Genomic DNA, 18825 nt, shown 5'->3' with positions numbered 1-18825 from the left:
GACCTGCTGGTACAATAAGGTCCTAAGATGCACAGATAAACCTGCACCATGTTACTGATGTCAAGGGATGTACTGCTGTGCACTAAATCTCTTCAGGGATGTTGATTCTAAAATTACTTTCAAGTTCACTGCAATGACTCCTTGCATACTGTGTTTAGTCCCCACTAGGGTGTTCTCTTTCCAAAAGTTTTGAAATACTGGTCAGAAGAATCTTTTATAGCTTGATTTTTAAAAAATCATTGCTTTTAGGTAACTGCAAGCTGTTGTGAGTTCAATTTAAACCATTTGGTCCTAGAGGATGATATTAGAGTGTAAAAGTAGGAGTGGCACACCTACCAATCTGAGTCAAGTAGGTGTAAGACACTATATGATGTATCATTTGTATCTGTTAAGGTTTTATCAGTGTTCCTATAATACATCCATGTTTCAGGGATTTACAATGTGGTTGTGTGAGTGATTGAAATTCATCAGTTACTGTAAAACTTTGGGGATTAATGTATTTAAACTAGTTGAAACAGTTTCTCAAGTTTGAATAAAACAGAATTTCAAGCCCTGGTTTTTTGCTTAAGACAGCAGTCAGGTGTATTTCAGTGTGAATTAATGGCTTGTGCAGTTTCATTGTGAACCAATCATGTTTATTCGCTGTGTTTTATTACATGACCTTACAGCTTATTGTGGATAACTGCCAATAGCTCTTAGCTTGGTTTTTTGTTATTTTAATTTTGTGCATGCCCACAAGCCAAACTTGACTTCTGCTTTCTTTAGTCTTTGAACTTTAATTTTTGTTTTGTTCAGTTGTATTTCAGTCTGTGGAAATTTTTTTAAGTGTTATGCCTTATCTTTCAGTGTTCTAAGATGAAAGTTTCACAGGTGAAGTGTACTGCCACACAATGACAAATTGAAGGTGAAATGTCTTCCAAAATTAAATCATAGCGGTGTCTATATTAGTGGTATAAATTTCACATTAATCCCACTTTCACTTCTTGACATTAGTTCTTCCTAGCACAATTAAATCAGTTCTAGTTTTCTTAGGCAACTAATAGTTTGCAGTTTAAAGTCTGAAAACACCCACCTCTTCATGGGAAAAGCCATACGGGTAGATCACAATGTAGTATTTCTCTTGTGTAAAAATGTCATCTTGAATTGAACAGTTGTGTCTGTTTACCTATGTCTTTAACTGTATATGTAGTTTTGATCCAATTTCTCTTTACTCTTTAAATTAGCTTCTTAAGTTCTTTACTAATGGCTATAATTTCACTTTTCTCTGTAACAGGCTTTGAATTTGGCTCTTGAGATGACTGCAGACATCAGCTTGGTACCTGTTTTGGGTAGCATGGATGAGGGCCCTGTGGTCTCTGTGGCTTTTGTTCAGGGTTTTTTTTATCGTTATCAGAAGCTTTGTACTGATACATTGATAGTGACTGCCCACAAATTGCAAAAGGGACCATAAGTTCAATGTTTCTGATATTTTCATATTTTGAGCTAGTAAACAGTTCCTTCAAAGCAAAATGTAGAAACTTGTACAGGTTTAGCTTTATGAAGTGTGATGAATAAAATGGTATGTATTAGGACAGAAAACTTATTTTGTCATGCTGCTTCTTAGTTTTTCCTTATGTGTTTTTGTGTATGTGTATTTGTTCATGAAATCACTGAGGTAACTTAATTCCAGCAAGGTGGATCAGTCTCATTGTTAAGTCAACATTATTGAAGAGTTTCTTTGCTTCTGTGTTTAGATGTAGGAAATAGAACTTTATCACAACTGTGAGTAACAACAAACACTGTTCTTGATTATATCATCCTGTGTTATTAGGTGCTGATAGAACATCATGATCCTGGACATTGACTCTCATTAATTCATTAAATGAACACAGTGCCAACAACCTGTTGCAGTGCATGTGAATGAAGAGGGAATGAGCTTTCCTGTCTTCTCTAGCTGCATCCTAGCGCTCTCCCCCAGTGTCTCTTAGGTCACATGTGTGTTTTTAGGAAGGAACTTGGTGTTTTGTAATATACTCTTCCATAAGGTTTTTCAGAGCCCATTACAGAAAGGATCAAAGACAACATCCTGTCATATGTTTGAGTTAATAGCCCTGCTCTCGCTCAGACCTAAGGCAATGCCTGTTTGTTGCCTCCATGGTTCTGCTTTATATTGGTTTTGACAATGAAGTTCCTGATGCCTTTCTGAGCCAGTAGAAGTTTAGTGATATATGGACAGCAGGCATCTCATATCTACAAGTGACGGCAAGAGTTTTATTATTTCTTTACCCATCTGTATTATCATTCTTCCTGTATTTTTTCCTGTCTCTGTGAGAAAGGGCATTGAATTAATAGGTAGGTGCATTAAAGCCTGAATGTGCAGTGCAAGGTTATGTAGCCTGTGTTACCTTAATTTTAATTTCAAGCCACTACCAGATGTGTCACCAAAATGAAATTGGTGTATCACGTCATCTGGATTCCTAACTCTAATCTTGTTCCTGTTTTTTTTTGTTTAATCAGAGTATAACATTCTACATATTTGGATCTCCTTGGCTTTTTCCCCTGAATAGTTACCATAATAACAATGACAGAAGATGTAAGTTACTGCATTTGTTTTATAGGCCTTAGACTAGACAGATGTTTGTCTTGATGAGTCAAATACTATTTCTTTAATCCAAGTTGGTTCCAGTATGTTTCTGTTAAGTGACTTACTACTTTATAAGTTATGAAAATGTAATTGTTGTGTCCTGTTTCTCTAGAAACTGTACATTGATCAAGTTGCTTTCAATGCATAAAGTTCTCAAACTTCTTGAATTAAATTTCTTGCCTAATTATGACAATTTAAAAAAGAATCACTCTATGTTGCAGGGGTTTATCCATGAGTGTATTTTTATCAGCTCAGTCATGAATTAGTGCTGATTATAAAATAAAGGTATTTTTGGTTGATTTCAATTCTACCTAATGTGCAACTTAATTTTTCCTTAGTGTTTATAGAATTACTTTGTTTCCTTTAGTCTTCATTTTGTGGTAGTAAATTAAAGGACTAGAACACAGACTGCTAGCTAATTTTTTTCTTGTGGTAGCATTGAGGTGTTTTTTAATTCTTTTAAATGTTAGGATATTTCAGAAAGGTTTGTTGTGCCTATTATAATAATTAAATTATGACATGAAATATTAGGTGTGGTATCTATCCTCCTAACTATCAAAGGCTTAATGTGAAATTATTTTAGCATTCAAAATCAATTAGCTATAAATCAGTTTTTCTAATGAAAAAAGGAGTATCCTATGATGTAATGTCTCTAAATGATTAAAACATACAAAGAAATATGATTAACAGCTGTATATTTCATCCTCTTAAACTGCTCAACATATGGCAATTAGAAGATGGACAAAATGTTAGTCGGGCACATTGGAAAAAGAATCATTATTAATCCATGACACATGTAGTGGCTTTAATTTTTTTCAGATTACAGCAGTAGGAAGAGGAACATTTATTAAATGAAGAATAGCTTCTCTGCATACCTGACACTTGCATTGGCATGATGCTTTGTGTAGTAGTTACAGGTGTTGGTTCTGCCTGCAAAACAAAGGAAGTGGTTTATTCACTCCTGCATGTTAGGCGGTTTTTGCATCAGGACTGAGAGTAATGCAAAGAAAAGGCCACTGCTGGAGCTCTGAGGACTGGGCATGGGTCATGACATGGTGCTTCTGCCAAGATGGGAAATGGAAATATTGATGGCACATAGGGGAAGGAACAGGAAATACATTTCCAAATTAAAAAAAAAAAAAAAAATCCAAATAAAATGCAGTCATATCCTGCCATTTTCCCCTGTATTTCCATGATTCTTGGTGTGACCAGGGGTATGCTCTATCCGTGTTTCAGACTTGTAGCCTCTATACATGCACATGCATCTTTATATATAAAAACAAATACATAATTGTTACCCATCTAGTGTTTAATGTGGTGGAAACTGCTCAGAAAGGTTTTGAACCTGTAAGGAGAATTAGTAGATTCTGTTCTGCACAGCTTTCCTAAATCGTATGTACTTCTTTGGGGCTGTGGAAGTGGCGGGTCACCTTTCTGTCCTATGCAAATCTACCCTGATGGTGTTTTTTCTACCTTGGAGTGGTTCTCTTCTCCGAGGGAGCTTGTTTAAAGTTCTGATAGTGAAACACTCTTTTCTTCCTGAATCTTCAGTAAGCTGATTCCAGACCCAGTGACTGACTTTTTATGATTTGGGGTTGGCTTTTTGGGTTTTTTTCCCTCGGTATGGCAATTACTGGCTTAGAGAAGGAATATTCTAATGTGGAAAAATGTATTTATAGAGTTCATGGGAAGACAGTAATTATTACTGTCACTTGAGTGAACCACTGTGATATTTATGTACCAAGGCCCACCCCTTGCTAATGTTTCTGACTTTCTTTTATTTCTAATTTGTTCATGAGGCTGTGATTTTAGGTCGTGGATTAAATCACGCAAAGATATTGCTGTGGCTGTGCTGTACAACTGAGTCTGTGCTGTACTGAAGTTCATTACAATGTGTACTTCTAAAATGCTTATCTTATGGCTTTAATGATGTAGTGTGTTACAGTTTGTGGGGCTTCTTCACATAATTTTGCAACATAGAGAGTATGCTGCTTTGCTCAATGGAAAATGTTTTCTGAAGTCATGGGTAAGCACCTGAAATGTTAGGAGCTGTTGAAGCGGGAGTAAGCTTCCAAACAGAGTTGAATTCGCTTTTTTATTTTTTGATGCTTATTTTATTTTCCGAAAGGGTCACTCTTCATCAGGGAACATGTTCATAGTCCTTGTTTAATACCAGAATGCTATTTTTCTATCAGTTTGAGAGCTTGCTGGACAGCTAGTGCACTAGCATGTAAGGTTTCAATTTCTTTGTACTGGGTACTGTGTTGCTAGTAAAATTTCATTCCAACCTAATGATACAACTGTCCTACTAACACTGTTCTGCTTTGCATAGTGCTTGTCTTTTAACTAGTCTACTTCTGCAGTTGCAGTAGTAAATATTTTTTCCATTTAGATACATCATCTATAGTTGCTCAGTATTCATTAAAAACATCATTAACCCAAGAACTTGTGGGTTCTTGTTGTCTAGGTGGTAACAAATGCCAGAGAGAAAAAATACCTCATTCCCATGTCTTGCTTAGTTTATATGTTCACTGAATGCTTTTGCCTTTTTTTGACTCAAAGATTTGATGTGTATTAGTATAGTTAAATTCATCAATGATTATTCCAATCAAGCTGTACAATTATTTTGGTAAAGTTAATAATGGAAGTAAATAACAGAGACTCAGTTCTCTGAACATTTTAAGATTTCATCTTTACAGAAATTGGATTCCTAATGATTGAACACACATTTATTTTATGCCCTTCTCTCTTAGATTTTAATAGGTATTTTAAAATTAATTTTCTGCTGGCCTTGAAAGAATGCTGTCATCAGTGCACACTAATTGCCAAGCTTTTGCTGCTGAGCAGTTCCAGGTGGAAGACAGAGGAAGTGCTGACTTTCAGATTGCAGGCCACTTTTGGAAGTGCATGCCATCCATCCATTGGATTCCCTGTCCATCACTTGGGTTACAGTTTGAAACAGGTGTGAGGTGGGCAGCATCTTTTTCTGTTATACAGCAGTGAGAAATAAAGATGACCACGTTGCATTTTGTCACATCTTCACAGAGTTAGAAATGGGGTGCTGTAAGGCACAGGGATACAGAAGGAAGTTTCTGGCAGTTTGGGATAGTTAGTTAGCTTTTGGCAGGTATACTGCTTTATGCAAACAAAGTTACTTGGTCTGGATTTTCAGGCTTTGGATGTTTCTTTATGCAGATATTTAATATGCTTCACAAAGGGCCTGCTTTTAAAATATGAATATCCAAAAATGTCACTTCTCTGTTGCAACAATGTAAATCCCTATAGTGTTCTAGTGGCTGATAGGAAGAGGAAACCATTTAATGTCTGGATGTTTCCCACTAACAGAGTCCACAGGAGACAAGACCAGTGAACTCTTGTTGAAACTTGTATGAGTTTCATGCCTTCAGAACTAGAAATTAAAGGACTTTGATTTAGTTGTATGGTTAGAATTGGTGCTGCACATGTACTTACTGTTCAGTGGCCCTCCTCACCATTCCACATTATTTTATCCAAGCATGGAGGGATAATTTTGGCTAGGAATTCATGTTTATTGGCTTATCTTTCCAGCAACCAGAGGAGAGCTTTACATCTTACATGTTTGCAAGTACATCTTGCCCCCAAATGGTATGCACTGACCTTTGTTACTAAACGTTCTTTATTGCTACAAACATTGTCAGTGTTTGATGTTTAGGACCAGACTCTAGTGAATTAGCAGTATGCTAAACAAGTAAATTTACAATTTTATACAAACACAAGGTGAGTTTTTAGACAAAGTAGAAATGTCACACACAACCAAGAAATCTCTCCCTCCCTACCCTGCTTCCTTTCTCTGTAATGTGTACCTTTCCTGTAAATGAATGGAAAAATCCTGAAGAAAATGTTCAGAACAGTTAAATGACAATAAACTAGCTTTAGAGATAAGAGTTTTGTTTTAGTTATCATTTTACTAAATAATTTGATTGGAAAATAACGGAGTTGGAAGTTAAGCTTCATAAAGTGCAGTGGATTAAAGTTACCATATTTCAGTGTGTAGTCTCACTGAGTTTTGTAAACACCTTAAAGAAGTCATGCTTGTATAGTTATAATTGTGGTTTTCTTCCTCATTCCAGTAAAATACAGTAGGGAATCTGTGGTCATTCAAGGAAATACTTAAATTTGACTGTTACTATTGACTGTCGAAGTTAAATGTTTCTGTTTTGTTGAAATTACACCTTCTATCTAATTTTTCTTAGTCTTTCTCTGCTTAAAGAATCCAATGGGGAAAAAAGTAGTACAAAGCAAGCAGAAAGTAGTGGTTCTCGCTTAGATAATGTGAGTAAACTTAACTGAAAATGTGCTAGATATAGTCAAGCAAAGTTCTCTGATGAAAAAGACTGAGAGCAGAGGGAATAGGAATAATTTTGTATTTGGAAGAATATTGAAAATATTGGTTTCTAGCTAAAGCAAGTTTAAAAAAATTCCACCAAAAATTTTAATTCAGACTCTGTGTTGTAAACATGTTACAGTATTTCAGGCTTTCAGCAGTGACACTGACTTTGAACAGTAATTTCAAAATTATGTTTTTAAAAGATGAAAGTAATTAAGTTTAATAGAACTGTGTTGCCTTATCCTTGGGCCTTTTTTATGTTTGCCGTCTGTGCAATCCACTGTTGTAACCAGTATAGAAATAAACATCTCCTTACTATCTCCTTACTATTTTTGGCTTCAAAGAAAATGGGTTATATTTTAGAATACTGAAATACAACAGGTTATTTTCAGTTTTAACACAGAGAGAGGATTTGGAGCTTTTAACAGTGCAACTGAGCAAGCTGACTTTTAGGTAAATATAACTAGAAAAGAATCAATGTGCATTCAACTTGTTCATTAAAGGATGCATTTAACAAATATCTTGCATATGCTACAGTGCAACAGCACAGTTTGCTTTTTTAAAAGGCCATTTGTTTTTTTAAATTGAGACTGATTTCATTAACAACTCAATCCACACCTAAATTTTGCTCCACAGAATCTCTTAATGGTACCAGAGCCCATCAGTCTTTAGGGCTGTCTCCTTGCAAAATACATGCTAGAAAATGAGCAAAGAATAGTGAGAGTCCTGCTATGTACTCCAGGAAGCCAATATCAGAGACTTCTCAGTAGGACTACAGCTTTAAAATACTGTATCCAAAGAGGGCTGGAAAGGCTCTCTTTAGGCTAACACAGTGATATATCTATAGTTACAGATAAAGGAATACATCAGGGGCAATATTATTCAAGTCTGCTTGTAAATGTGTTAATGCAATACATTCACCAAGCATAACCAATCATGACCACATAGAATCCTTAAAAAAAGGGAAGAAATACTGTTTCATTATATTTACAACTTTTTCAATCATGTGATTTTAATGCCTCTTTCTAGCCCTTTAAATGTATATGCTGAAGTCATTATTGTGTCCTATAGAACTTCAGGTAGTGGATGGAGGTGGGTTTGCAGAGTGCTCTGGTAATGCAAAGGCAATATTGTTTCCCCATGTCCCTGAATTGGATCCTGAAGTTCTCTGTCCATCTGGAAATGAAGCCTCTTGCTTCTTCCAATAGTCATTGGTGAGCAGGGTGTGTTGGGGAGGTCTGAGAGCACCATTCCCTCAACAGACACTTCCATCTGGAGCAAGGTTTGGAGCCAGCATCCAGATGCTCCTAAGGCTGCAGGCAGACCTTGGGCACCTGTGCAACATCTAACCACAGAGGTGACTATAGCTCTAATGGCCCCAGGTTCTTTCTACTGCTTCCACAGCAAGTGTACCAAGTACCTGCTGATGGGGGTCCCCAGAACTGCTGCACTTGGTGTTTCAGAGTCAGTAGATGCCTGAGTTATGTCTAATCCTAATGGCAGTTCAGGGGGTTGGCAGCTATTTTGTTTCTGGGCGAAACAGATTAGGCATCTCATAATATACCTAATTGTTTGAGCCACTCAGGAACAGCAGTCACAAACAGAGAAAATAGCCTTACTTTTGTCCACTAGCCTACTAAGCTTTTGTGGCTTTCAGGAAAATTCAGGTGAATATTCATTTTAGTAGGGCTTAGATCTCTGATAAGTGCACTCTCTACCAAAGGGAGCTCAGGCACATTCCAAATTTGCTCTCCAAACTCTCTTAATATCACTTTTTGCTCTGACTTGTTGGTCCAGTTCAACAGAAGAAATAAGGTTTATAACTGAACATATTCAGTGTAATCTGGCAGCTGGTGGAACAGTGGATCAGAGGCACTGGGTGAGTTCATCAGACCATTGGAAGCTAGAGCAGATGGGTCACAAGCCAGTTCCCATGGGAGATGGCAGCACATAGCTGTCCTGTGACCAAAGCAAAGCAGGGGACACTGGAACAGCTGGAAATCCTCAGAAGAATCTCTGCTCTGAATCTCAGAAAGATATCCTCCCTCTTTGTCAGAAGACCTTCTAAAACTACTTTGTTCAGCACTTAAAATTTCCAGAGATCTGATCCAGTCCATCTCAGTTTAATGGTTTTCATTAAACTTATGCCCAAGGCCTGCAGAAATTCAGGTGTAATAAAAATGGAATGAACAGATTTAAGGCACTGTCACAGGTATGAGGATGAAATGAGAGGCTGTGCCACCAGGGAGAAAGACACTATGGTTTTAACAGCAGTAAAAAGAGCATGCTCAAACACATTTCTGTTCATCACTTTTGTTTTGTTTCTTGCAATTTTGTTCTGTTTGAAGAGACATACAGACCTGGACAAAATTTTCAGAATTTGTACCTTTTTTTTTATTCTCTATTGTTTGTAGAAAACTAGAAAGAAGAAACAAAAGCAGGCGTAGATGTGAAGAATCACATCTACACAGCCCACTTGTGCTATTCAGATTAGCTTATTCTGGCTAGGTTGAGTTTCTTAACACTGCAGCACAATGGATGTTGCTTAAGTGTGACTTGCCATCTCTATAGGATGAAGTGTTAAATGCTCCTATAGCTTGATCTGCTATCTACAAAAAGAAGATTTCAAAGAAAATTCTAATTTTACTTTGTCCATATATAATTTGAAAAATCTAAGGACCATTTCATTTGTGAACTTTCTCAATTAATAGAGACTTCAAATAACTTCTGTAAAATACCAGTAGTTCCTTTGTCTCATGCAGATTTTTCTTCCTAAAGTAACATTAACAAGAAGCTCCTTATTTTCTTGTTCATAAGGTGACATTTTTTATCAAAGGGACCATACCAAATGCAGACCAGGTAGATCAGCATTTCTGCATAGACTGGGCCGGCATTATTGTCCCACCTATAGGATAGAGGCAGTGAATGTGTTAGTTCTTGAGGTCTTGGACGTGTTTTGAAAGAATTTTTTCCCCCTCTTCCTGTATCATTTTGTTCCTGTGGAATTCATATTCATAACCTCATCTGAAGTGGACTTGATGACAGGAAGTTCATAAAAGTTATCAGTTATTTGTTATATTTTAAGTAAGCAAAGAAGCAGTCCCTTTTAAAGTTCATACCTCATATGGAGAGGCTTGCTTGCAAATATTTCATGTTTTTCCCAGCCTTGACATGTCACTGATGTAAATCATCAGTCTTTGCTTTTACTAAGTATTTTGTCATGGGAGGTGTTGTTTATAATGCAGCAGCCTTGTAATAGGTAAGCCCAAAAAAACTCAGAAGGCTGTGGTTCCTTGGGAAATTTTGGATGAAGATTCTACAACAAATGCTGTAAAATGTATATAATTCAATGATGTGCTCTATTGATTTTCTAATCTGTGTTCTTTATTACCTTATATGCACATCTTCTGTAAGAATGACATTTTTCTATTACTTATTTTGTAAGCTGACCACTGATTCAGAATTCACTGGATAATATCATGTGGCCCAAGAAATTTAGAAGGAAACCAAATTAGTCCCATGTTGTCTTAGCACCCATGCATGTATGAATGCAGTAGTACTGTGGGCTTGACCTACTGGGGTGCTGTACAATTTTATTAAGTGTTCTTGGGGTAGCTGCCAATTTTTTTCATTTCTGGAGTGGATGACATCTGTATACAACTTGCTTACAATAGTGTTATTTTAAGAAATCCCAGTTACACATGTCAATTTGCCATTAGTACCATACTGTGATTTGTTATTCAGCATTACCCATCATGGATCATAAATCAGAATTTTAAGAATTACTATAGTTGCAAGTCTAAACAAATACAGAAATAGTTTATATCCATTTGATAGTTTTATTCCAAAGCACAAAGTTGATTTATATCCTGTACCACCAAAATTTTGGCCTTACCAGTTCTGCTCTTTTCCACCAAGCTTATATGCCTCTTTCCTATCCCAACTTTCGTCTGCTATTCCATCCCTCTTTCAATCAAGACAGCTGAGAGCCAGGTAAATTCATCTCTCCATGGTACATGCCCATTTTCTGTGTTAAAACTTTGAATGAATCACAGCCATGGAATATGCTGAGCTGGAAGGGACCCATCAGGATTATCAAGTCCAATTCCTGGCCTTGAGCAGTATCCCCAAGAATGACCCTGTGTGCCTGAGAGTGTTGTCCAAAGTGAAACTCTTTCATTGGTCCCAGAGAATCCAGATGGCAGTGATGAGTTAGAGCGCTTGTACAACTCCAGAATTTTGTTTAACCATAAAAATAGCCATAAACTGTCTATACTGCTGGGAAACACTGAAACTTTAAGGGCTTTTGAGAAATGTTTTCTGCTGGAAAACCATGAACTTCATGCCTTTCTTCTTTTATTTATGGTTTCTTCATTTGCGCATGTCATTTGCTTCTGTGAGTGGGACAGATACATTTCAGGGCAGAAGCAACCAAAATTAACTTACCCGTTTTTAACCTCCGTTTTTAACCTTTGGGTGACACTGCTCTGCATCTTTCCCTAGCAATTCCAGCTTTGGAGGAAGGCAGTCTTTAGCTGGCTCCCCTTGGGCAGGATCAGGTGCTGCGGGCATCCCGAGCTAGGCGCGTTGTGCTGCGGGAGCCGCACGATGCCAGCGGAGCGCCGCCAGGTGGGGCCGTGTCCCCAGCCATGCCGGGGCCTGCTGCCATCGCAATTCCAGCTGCCATCGGTACGCGGCACTGCGACAGGGGACAGCGGGAGCGGGGCAGGTACGGCTGCGGGCTGAGAGGGGACCCTGCGCTCTCTCGTTCTGGCACACGGAACTCGTCGGCTGCTGAAAGCGTCCCATGCTGATAAGGCTCCTCAGATAGGCTCTGTGCTTTCTTCGAGTTACACGAGGATATGGACAAGGCGAATTTTGGATTATTTTCGCTCTTTCAAGTGTAAAGCTTGACTGCAAGCCTAAAGAAAGTCTCATGTGACGCCGAGTATTTAGTGCGGCAGGGCACAGGAGTGGGGGTTTCTCAAACACTGTGTACCTAACTCCTTAAACACTTACAGATGTGTCCCTAACATTCGAGAAACAAACAAACAAAACAAACAAAAAACAACAACAACAAAAAACCAAACACAGAACCTAAAATCCCAACAACATCAGCAACAATACAAGCTGAAAATAAGATTGAGAACAGAAGCCAATATCCCTTTTTAACCTATAGCTGAGTGGTGTGCATATAATTTTGTTCTGTCTTACACTCTCTTATCTGGACATGAAGAGTAGCATCTTGTCCCACAGAAGAAGGATTTTGTTCATACCTATACTTGGAAATGCTGAAAATAAAAAAAAAAAAAAAACAAAACAAAACAGAACAAAAAAAATCCCCCGAAAACCCAACATACTTCTTATTTTTTATTTTTCAACTTTTTTTTTTAATGTGGAATATTGATATGCACTAGACTTTTATAAATAGCACTAGACTTTTATAAATAGATTCTCCCACTCAGTGATGTAAAATGCCTAATGTTAAGTTCCTAGGGTTCTAGTGGAACTCTGCCCCAGCTGCTACAATAAAATAAGAATTTTAAACCATCTGGAAATGTGAACATTTCACATACTCTCTGTATACCTATATATAGTAGGCTAAATGTGCCACTGCCACTATAGGGACTGAAATAAGCCATTAACCCAGTTGGACCAGCCAGTTAAACCACTATTCTGTTCCTGTCCATACAGCCACATTTCCCTGTTGACTTTCATCCTGCACTTTTTCATGTGGCATGTCTGTTGCAAGAATATAATCAAAATATAGTTAGCAATCATCTGGCTACTTTAAAATTCTAATGCTTCTGCAAACTCCCTAGCAGAGTAGAGATTTTATTGTTTTAGAAAACATTCCATAATACACTGACTTGTGAACTGATTTAAGTGGTCAAACCGTGCTGCAGTAGACAATTTCAAAGGAAATGGAATACAGCTCTTTTCCCTGCTGATTCGACTGCTGAGCTATGCATCTTGTGATGAATATGCAAGTGATTCCTAATGGAAATGAGAAACAGATAGGAAAACTGCATAGTTTTTGTGATTCAGGGAAGTTTCCAAACAACAAGCAGAGCTACTGACTTATATCTGGATGGCAGGGTGAGGTGGAGCTCAGCATTAGGGTGCAGACAAGGAAACATGGTGCCTCAGCCCCAGGACACACTGAGGTGTTTAACACAGCCCTGGTGCTCCCTGGGCTGTCTCACAGCCCAGCATCCTAAGGAGATGCAAGATACTGGCACACAGGAAACAGGACCTGGGGAAAAGGCACAGGGCTTTTATTTTACTCTCAGTTGTGATGTCTCAAGGTATGCTGTCTCTGTACATGGACGGTGAGCTCACACCTGGCTGCCCTGAGCACAATTCAGGAGTCTGGGAATAGGCCCTCCAGATAATGAAACCTGAAGCTGTCTTTCTTGAGCATAATTCCCTTTTCCTAGCTTTTGTATGTAAACACTTTATATGTATGTATATGTTTATGAAGGGTCTGGATAACATACATAGAGAGTATAATAGAACAAATAGATTAAGTGCACTAAAGATTTTAGCTTGGGAATACTTTTACATACATATAGCTTCTGTGTAGGCTCAAAGCCTAAGGAAAAAACAGAATGCATTTACAAGAGTTAAGGTGATTGAAAACCTTAGTGTAGAGAATAAATACTCCAGAAATAAACGTGAAGTACAAAAATTGCTATAATGAAGCATTCTAGATTATTACCAACAGCCACCAATTAGAATTGAATTATTTTAAGGCATATTAGCCAAAATCTTGCAAATGCAGGATTTGTTTGAATGAGAAACAGTCTCCCCCAGCAATTCAGAGAAGCAACTTCACAACATTTAAAAGTAGACTAAATAAATTGTAACTAAAAAAATCACAATAACAAACCCTAATGACCTGGTAATGAAAGGCACCAGAAATTTAATAATATGGTTTTGAAGTCTGATTTCTATGATTACAATTCTTTCTATGATTACAATATATTCTGTCCTCATAGGCAGCTAGCTGCTAAGTCAGACAACTGTCATACCTCCTCACTGATTTGTGTTCCTACCACTATAACATTTATTTTATTAAGAACAAATGTCTAAAATAATCTATTTTTGTATTGTATTAGCCATATCTTCTCTGTTATTGTCGTGATGTTGTCCCAGACAATATCACAATATTGTCTGGGAAACTTATTCTTCTGAAAATAGAGAACTAAGTAATATTTAAAGACTATGGTAAGCTAAAAGTTAGTGTAAAAGGGCTCTCTGAAACTAGCAGGGCATTCAGGCACTGAGGTGGGCAAAATGTAGAGCTGCTTCCTACTCAAGCCATTAGCAGTTAGGATATTCATTTTCCCTAAGATGTACAAAATATTAATACTTTCAAAGGCTTTTGAAGCTATTGTAATTCAATATAGACATTCCAGCTACAGACACCAATCTTTCCTGGAAGTTTCTGTTCAGTATTTCACTTAACTTGGTAACTCAATTGGTGGGCATGAGTGGTCTTGAAAACATGCCCATGTTTTCCTTACAACTGGATGTTAAATGCATAGAGAACCACATTTTTAAGTGCCTCCACATTTTTAAAAATCCAGGTACCTTGACAAGGTGGCTTCTTATCCTGTATCAGAAAAAAATGTCAGTAGAAAATTAGTCTGTGTCCATGAAGACTTATGATTCCAAAAAATGAAAGAGCTTAGCTCATAAGTCACTGCTCCGTTATTCTTATCATCTCTATATCTTGGGGCATTGGAATATACAATCACAAGTACAACTTTTGGTCAAAGCTGGATAATCAGCTTATTTTCACACCATTGAGAAGAATTAAGATACTTGGACATTTTTTTAATGATTAGTATAGTCATAATTGACAGCAGCATTACACAGTTGAAAATTTAATCTCAAAAGGAAAATAAATATGGTATTTTTTTCCAGAGCAAACCCTAAAAAGCTCAGGCTTCCTAAAAATTACTTAGCACAAGAATTGGGTAATAACCAATTAATTTGGGCACAGTAAGTAATAACCCTACATTGGCAAGGAGAATGATCAGATGTCACAATATTCTTCCCCATCTCTTATTTCTATGATTTATGTTAAGATTCAGGCAGAGGGCTACCTCTTATTTGGCAGAGAAGCACATTGGCTCAACTGCAGAATATCAGCTCCAAGTTTCTGCATCTCCAGGTACTCTTTATGAAGAGAAGACATTGGCACACGGAAAGGGAGGGAAAGCCACCTGCTGGTTATTGGTGGGCAGCAGGGCTGGGCATTGATTTGCAGCCCGGGAGTTTCTGTCTGGCCTGGTCAGCTATGAGCTCTCCTAAACTGCAGCTGCCAGAGTTCATCTTTTCTTCTTGCATTTAGGGCCAGGAGTAATCTGGAGCACAAACCAAAGCAATGAGCAGATAAAATTAGTTCTATATTGTGAAGGGACTGAAGCCATATTCTACTGTTACCTTTGTGCATTAAGTAATGGGCACTAGTCAATGCTCCTTTGATTGCTTTGTATCTTCCACCTCAGTGCAAAGGCGTGTTACAGCCCCCTGCTGCTTGGCAGCCCATTACAGGGGGTTTACAGCTGTGTTTAATGACTGGTTGGGTTGTCTGCCTCTAATTGGAAGAATCCTTTTTTTCTGAACACCAGAGAGTAGCAAAGTCACAGCACAGGTTATAAACAGTCAGAAATCAAGATTTACTGCTCATTTTCTCATTTTACTACTTTTTTTTTTTTTTTGAGAGATGTATCATCATTTTTCTTATTACCTGAATGCAATATATGAAGTATCTACTTCTGTGGCCATTTTACTAGTCTGTATTATACCCCATCTCCTCATTCTTCATTTCTTCGTTCCTTTTGGGACTACAAATGATATTGATGATATCACAGTACACCAAGTACTGTGAAGCACAGGCAGGATTAGATTGAGTTTGTGAAGCTCACAGAGAAGGATCCTTCTCTCTTGCATGGCTGTATAGCTGAGATCACACTCAAATTTCTCATAGAAACACATTCAAAATCGTTTTTTTCAGATGTGTCAAAAACTATCAACCTTACCCATAACAAGCTAGTTCCAGGAACAGCTGAGTACAAAATAGTATTTTCTTCCATCTAGAACTCTTTATGGCCAAAGAAGTGGATCCTTCTGGGCTCCCACTGATGTTTTCCCGAAGCAGAAAAGATTTAATTAACAACACAAACATGGGGAAGGTCCAAAGGCATCAATAAACACACAATATAGTAATTTTTGCAGTTATTCTCAGATCAAAATTTAGCAAATGTTTGTTTTTTAATACAACTCCTGAACTTGCTTCAAAAGTATGTGATGAGAATGAGTTCCAGGGAAAGGGAAGAACAACAGAATTTTTCAACCCAGATAAGCTAAAGTTAAGGCAAAACCTATTTGCAATACCCACTGCTAAGCAATTAAGTGTTCAGCATGACTCTCATTAATTGAATAATTTAATGGATTGATACCTGAGGAGAAAACTTTCCCTCTTGCACTTTTACTCTTTGTATTAATTACATTGAATTCTAGTGCATTAAAGAAGGTGAATTAAGGATTCACCATAGGACTCACATTATATCAAATATGCAGTATTCATCACAAAATACACCAAAAGGATAAAAGACAAAGCTATATCCCAAAACTGTGTGTGTTAGCAATCCTTCCTTTCAGCAGCGTGGCTGTCAGCTTCATTATCTCACAATTCTGAATCAGCATCTATGTATTGAAAGGAAATCCTGAAATCTGAAATCCTAAGAAGACCAAAGCTTTACTATTTTCAATATTGGTATATTTTTTACTCAAAATCACTGACAAAATCAGATTTTTAGTGTTACTCTTTTGATTCATATAAATATTTGGATTTTCTCTGCCACCTGGGCAAAGATATTTATCCATAAATGAAGTGCTCATACTTCTTGACAACATATTAGCCATCCTGTAGGATCTATATAATTAAAAAAGAAAACTAAGCACCAGCAGCTTCCATAGTACCCTGAGAGAATGCTGAAATAATTGTTAAATAGAACTGACCTCAAGTACTACTCAGTATGCCAGAAAACAGAAGCCAGTAGCTGTTTTTAAAAATACAAAGGTCCTGGATCCAAAAGGGCTTCCTTTCGCTATGACTGAGAGTTTCTGAGAGGAACCATTGAATGTAGTCATTAGTTTATTCTGGCACAGCAAGTAACCACATGTTTCTAAGTGAAGTGAGAGCTTATGATCTTAGAGATGGTGTACAGCAATCTAGGCTGGTAAAGATGTAAGAAGCCAAAAAAATCAAAGTCCATCTGTACATTATTTCATAAGAAGTCCTTCAGAATTACTTTGGGAATATTCATAAGTTGCAAAATAAGGGAATTTTTAGCATCTGTAATTGATAGAAGGAGAGGAAGAAGGAGCTGCTCACAAGTTAAACTGAAGTCTTAGTATGAGGATGCAGAAAAGTTTTCTCCTTTGCCTATGACTCCAACTTTGCCTTCAGATGTCTGGTCCAGCAGCTTGTGGTCATTCTTCCAGTATTACCACTAACTCACCTAAAATAGGCCTGCTTTCAGTTCAACATATACATATACTCTGAATCTAGACCATTCTGTCTTGTCTGAATGCATGCATTTTATGAACCTGACTGGGAATAACTGGTATTTGAAACATACAGTCACAGGTAAAACTGGAACTTGCTTGACAATTGCTTTTTTGTTAGTTATGTGATGACATTATTGGTATAGCTGGTGAAGAGTCCAGAGACCAAGTCCTATGAGGAGCAGCTGAGAAAGCCATGGTTTAGTTGACGAGATGTTGTTCAGTGAATAGTTGGACTTGATGGTCTTGGAGGCCTTTTCCAACCTTAATGATTCGGTAATTTCTCAGAGATCATATACTGCCTTGTTAATGTTTTAGGTTCTATCACAAAAAAACAAAGGCAGCATGTTCCAGGAGTAGCTGGAACAACATTGCTGCTGCTATAGCCCGCTCATCCAGGCATAATTATGTGGAAGCTTAGACACAAAGGTGTTCATGATTTTGTCTAATCCTGCAGCACCTCAAGTGTTTACTATACATTGCCTCTGAACCTTTGACAGCAAAGAAAGACATAAAAAAAAAAGTAAAAACCAAAACAAAAAAGCAAATAAAAAGCAACAAACAAACAAAACCCCAAAACAAAATGAGCAAACAAACAAATGGCCAAAAAAGAGAAAGTTAGAAAAAGGTCAAGTTCCTTGGCAAAGAAAGCCACCTAGGACATATGCAAACACATGCTGTCATAATCCCCATTCTTCCATCCATCTTTTGGTGCAAATGTTGAATAAAATACATGGAATTCCTGGTCTCACTTGCAGCCCTTTGTGCTCCCACATGGTGATGTTCATACGTTGATGATTCTCTTTTCCACATGGTTCTTTCAGAATGAACTTTCATTTGTCTTTCTTTTATTTCTAATTAAATTGTATGATCTACACTTGTTGCTTTATGTGACCCCCAACAATATTTAATGTCTTAGCCTTCACCCTAATTTTTTTCATTTTGCCCACATTTATGCCCACATGCTACTGCTGCTGCTCTGTATTCATATTTAATAGTGCTTCTGCTTTTATTCAATTCCTTCTTATTCTCAGGTATCTTCAAATATAATGATACCTCTTTTCAACTTTGTCTTACTTCAGAAGAGTTTGCCTTTGCACAATTTATATTGTTTTTCTTGCTTCTTTTAGAGGCTACTCTGCCCTACACTCTTATATTATTTTCTTAGATTTGGACTATTTTCTCAAAAGATTGCGTCTACCACTTTCCTGATTTTCTTGCCGTCTCCTTTCCTGAAACCAATTATTCTTAT

Source organism: Zonotrichia albicollis, chromosome 2 (genome assembly GCF_047830755.1).
Source record: "Zonotrichia albicollis isolate bZonAlb1 chromosome 2, bZonAlb1.hap1, whole genome shotgun sequence".
NCBI classification, from domain to species: Eukaryota; Metazoa; Chordata; class Aves; order Passeriformes; family Passerellidae; genus Zonotrichia; species Zonotrichia albicollis.
This window is presented reverse-complemented; position numbering follows the sequence as displayed.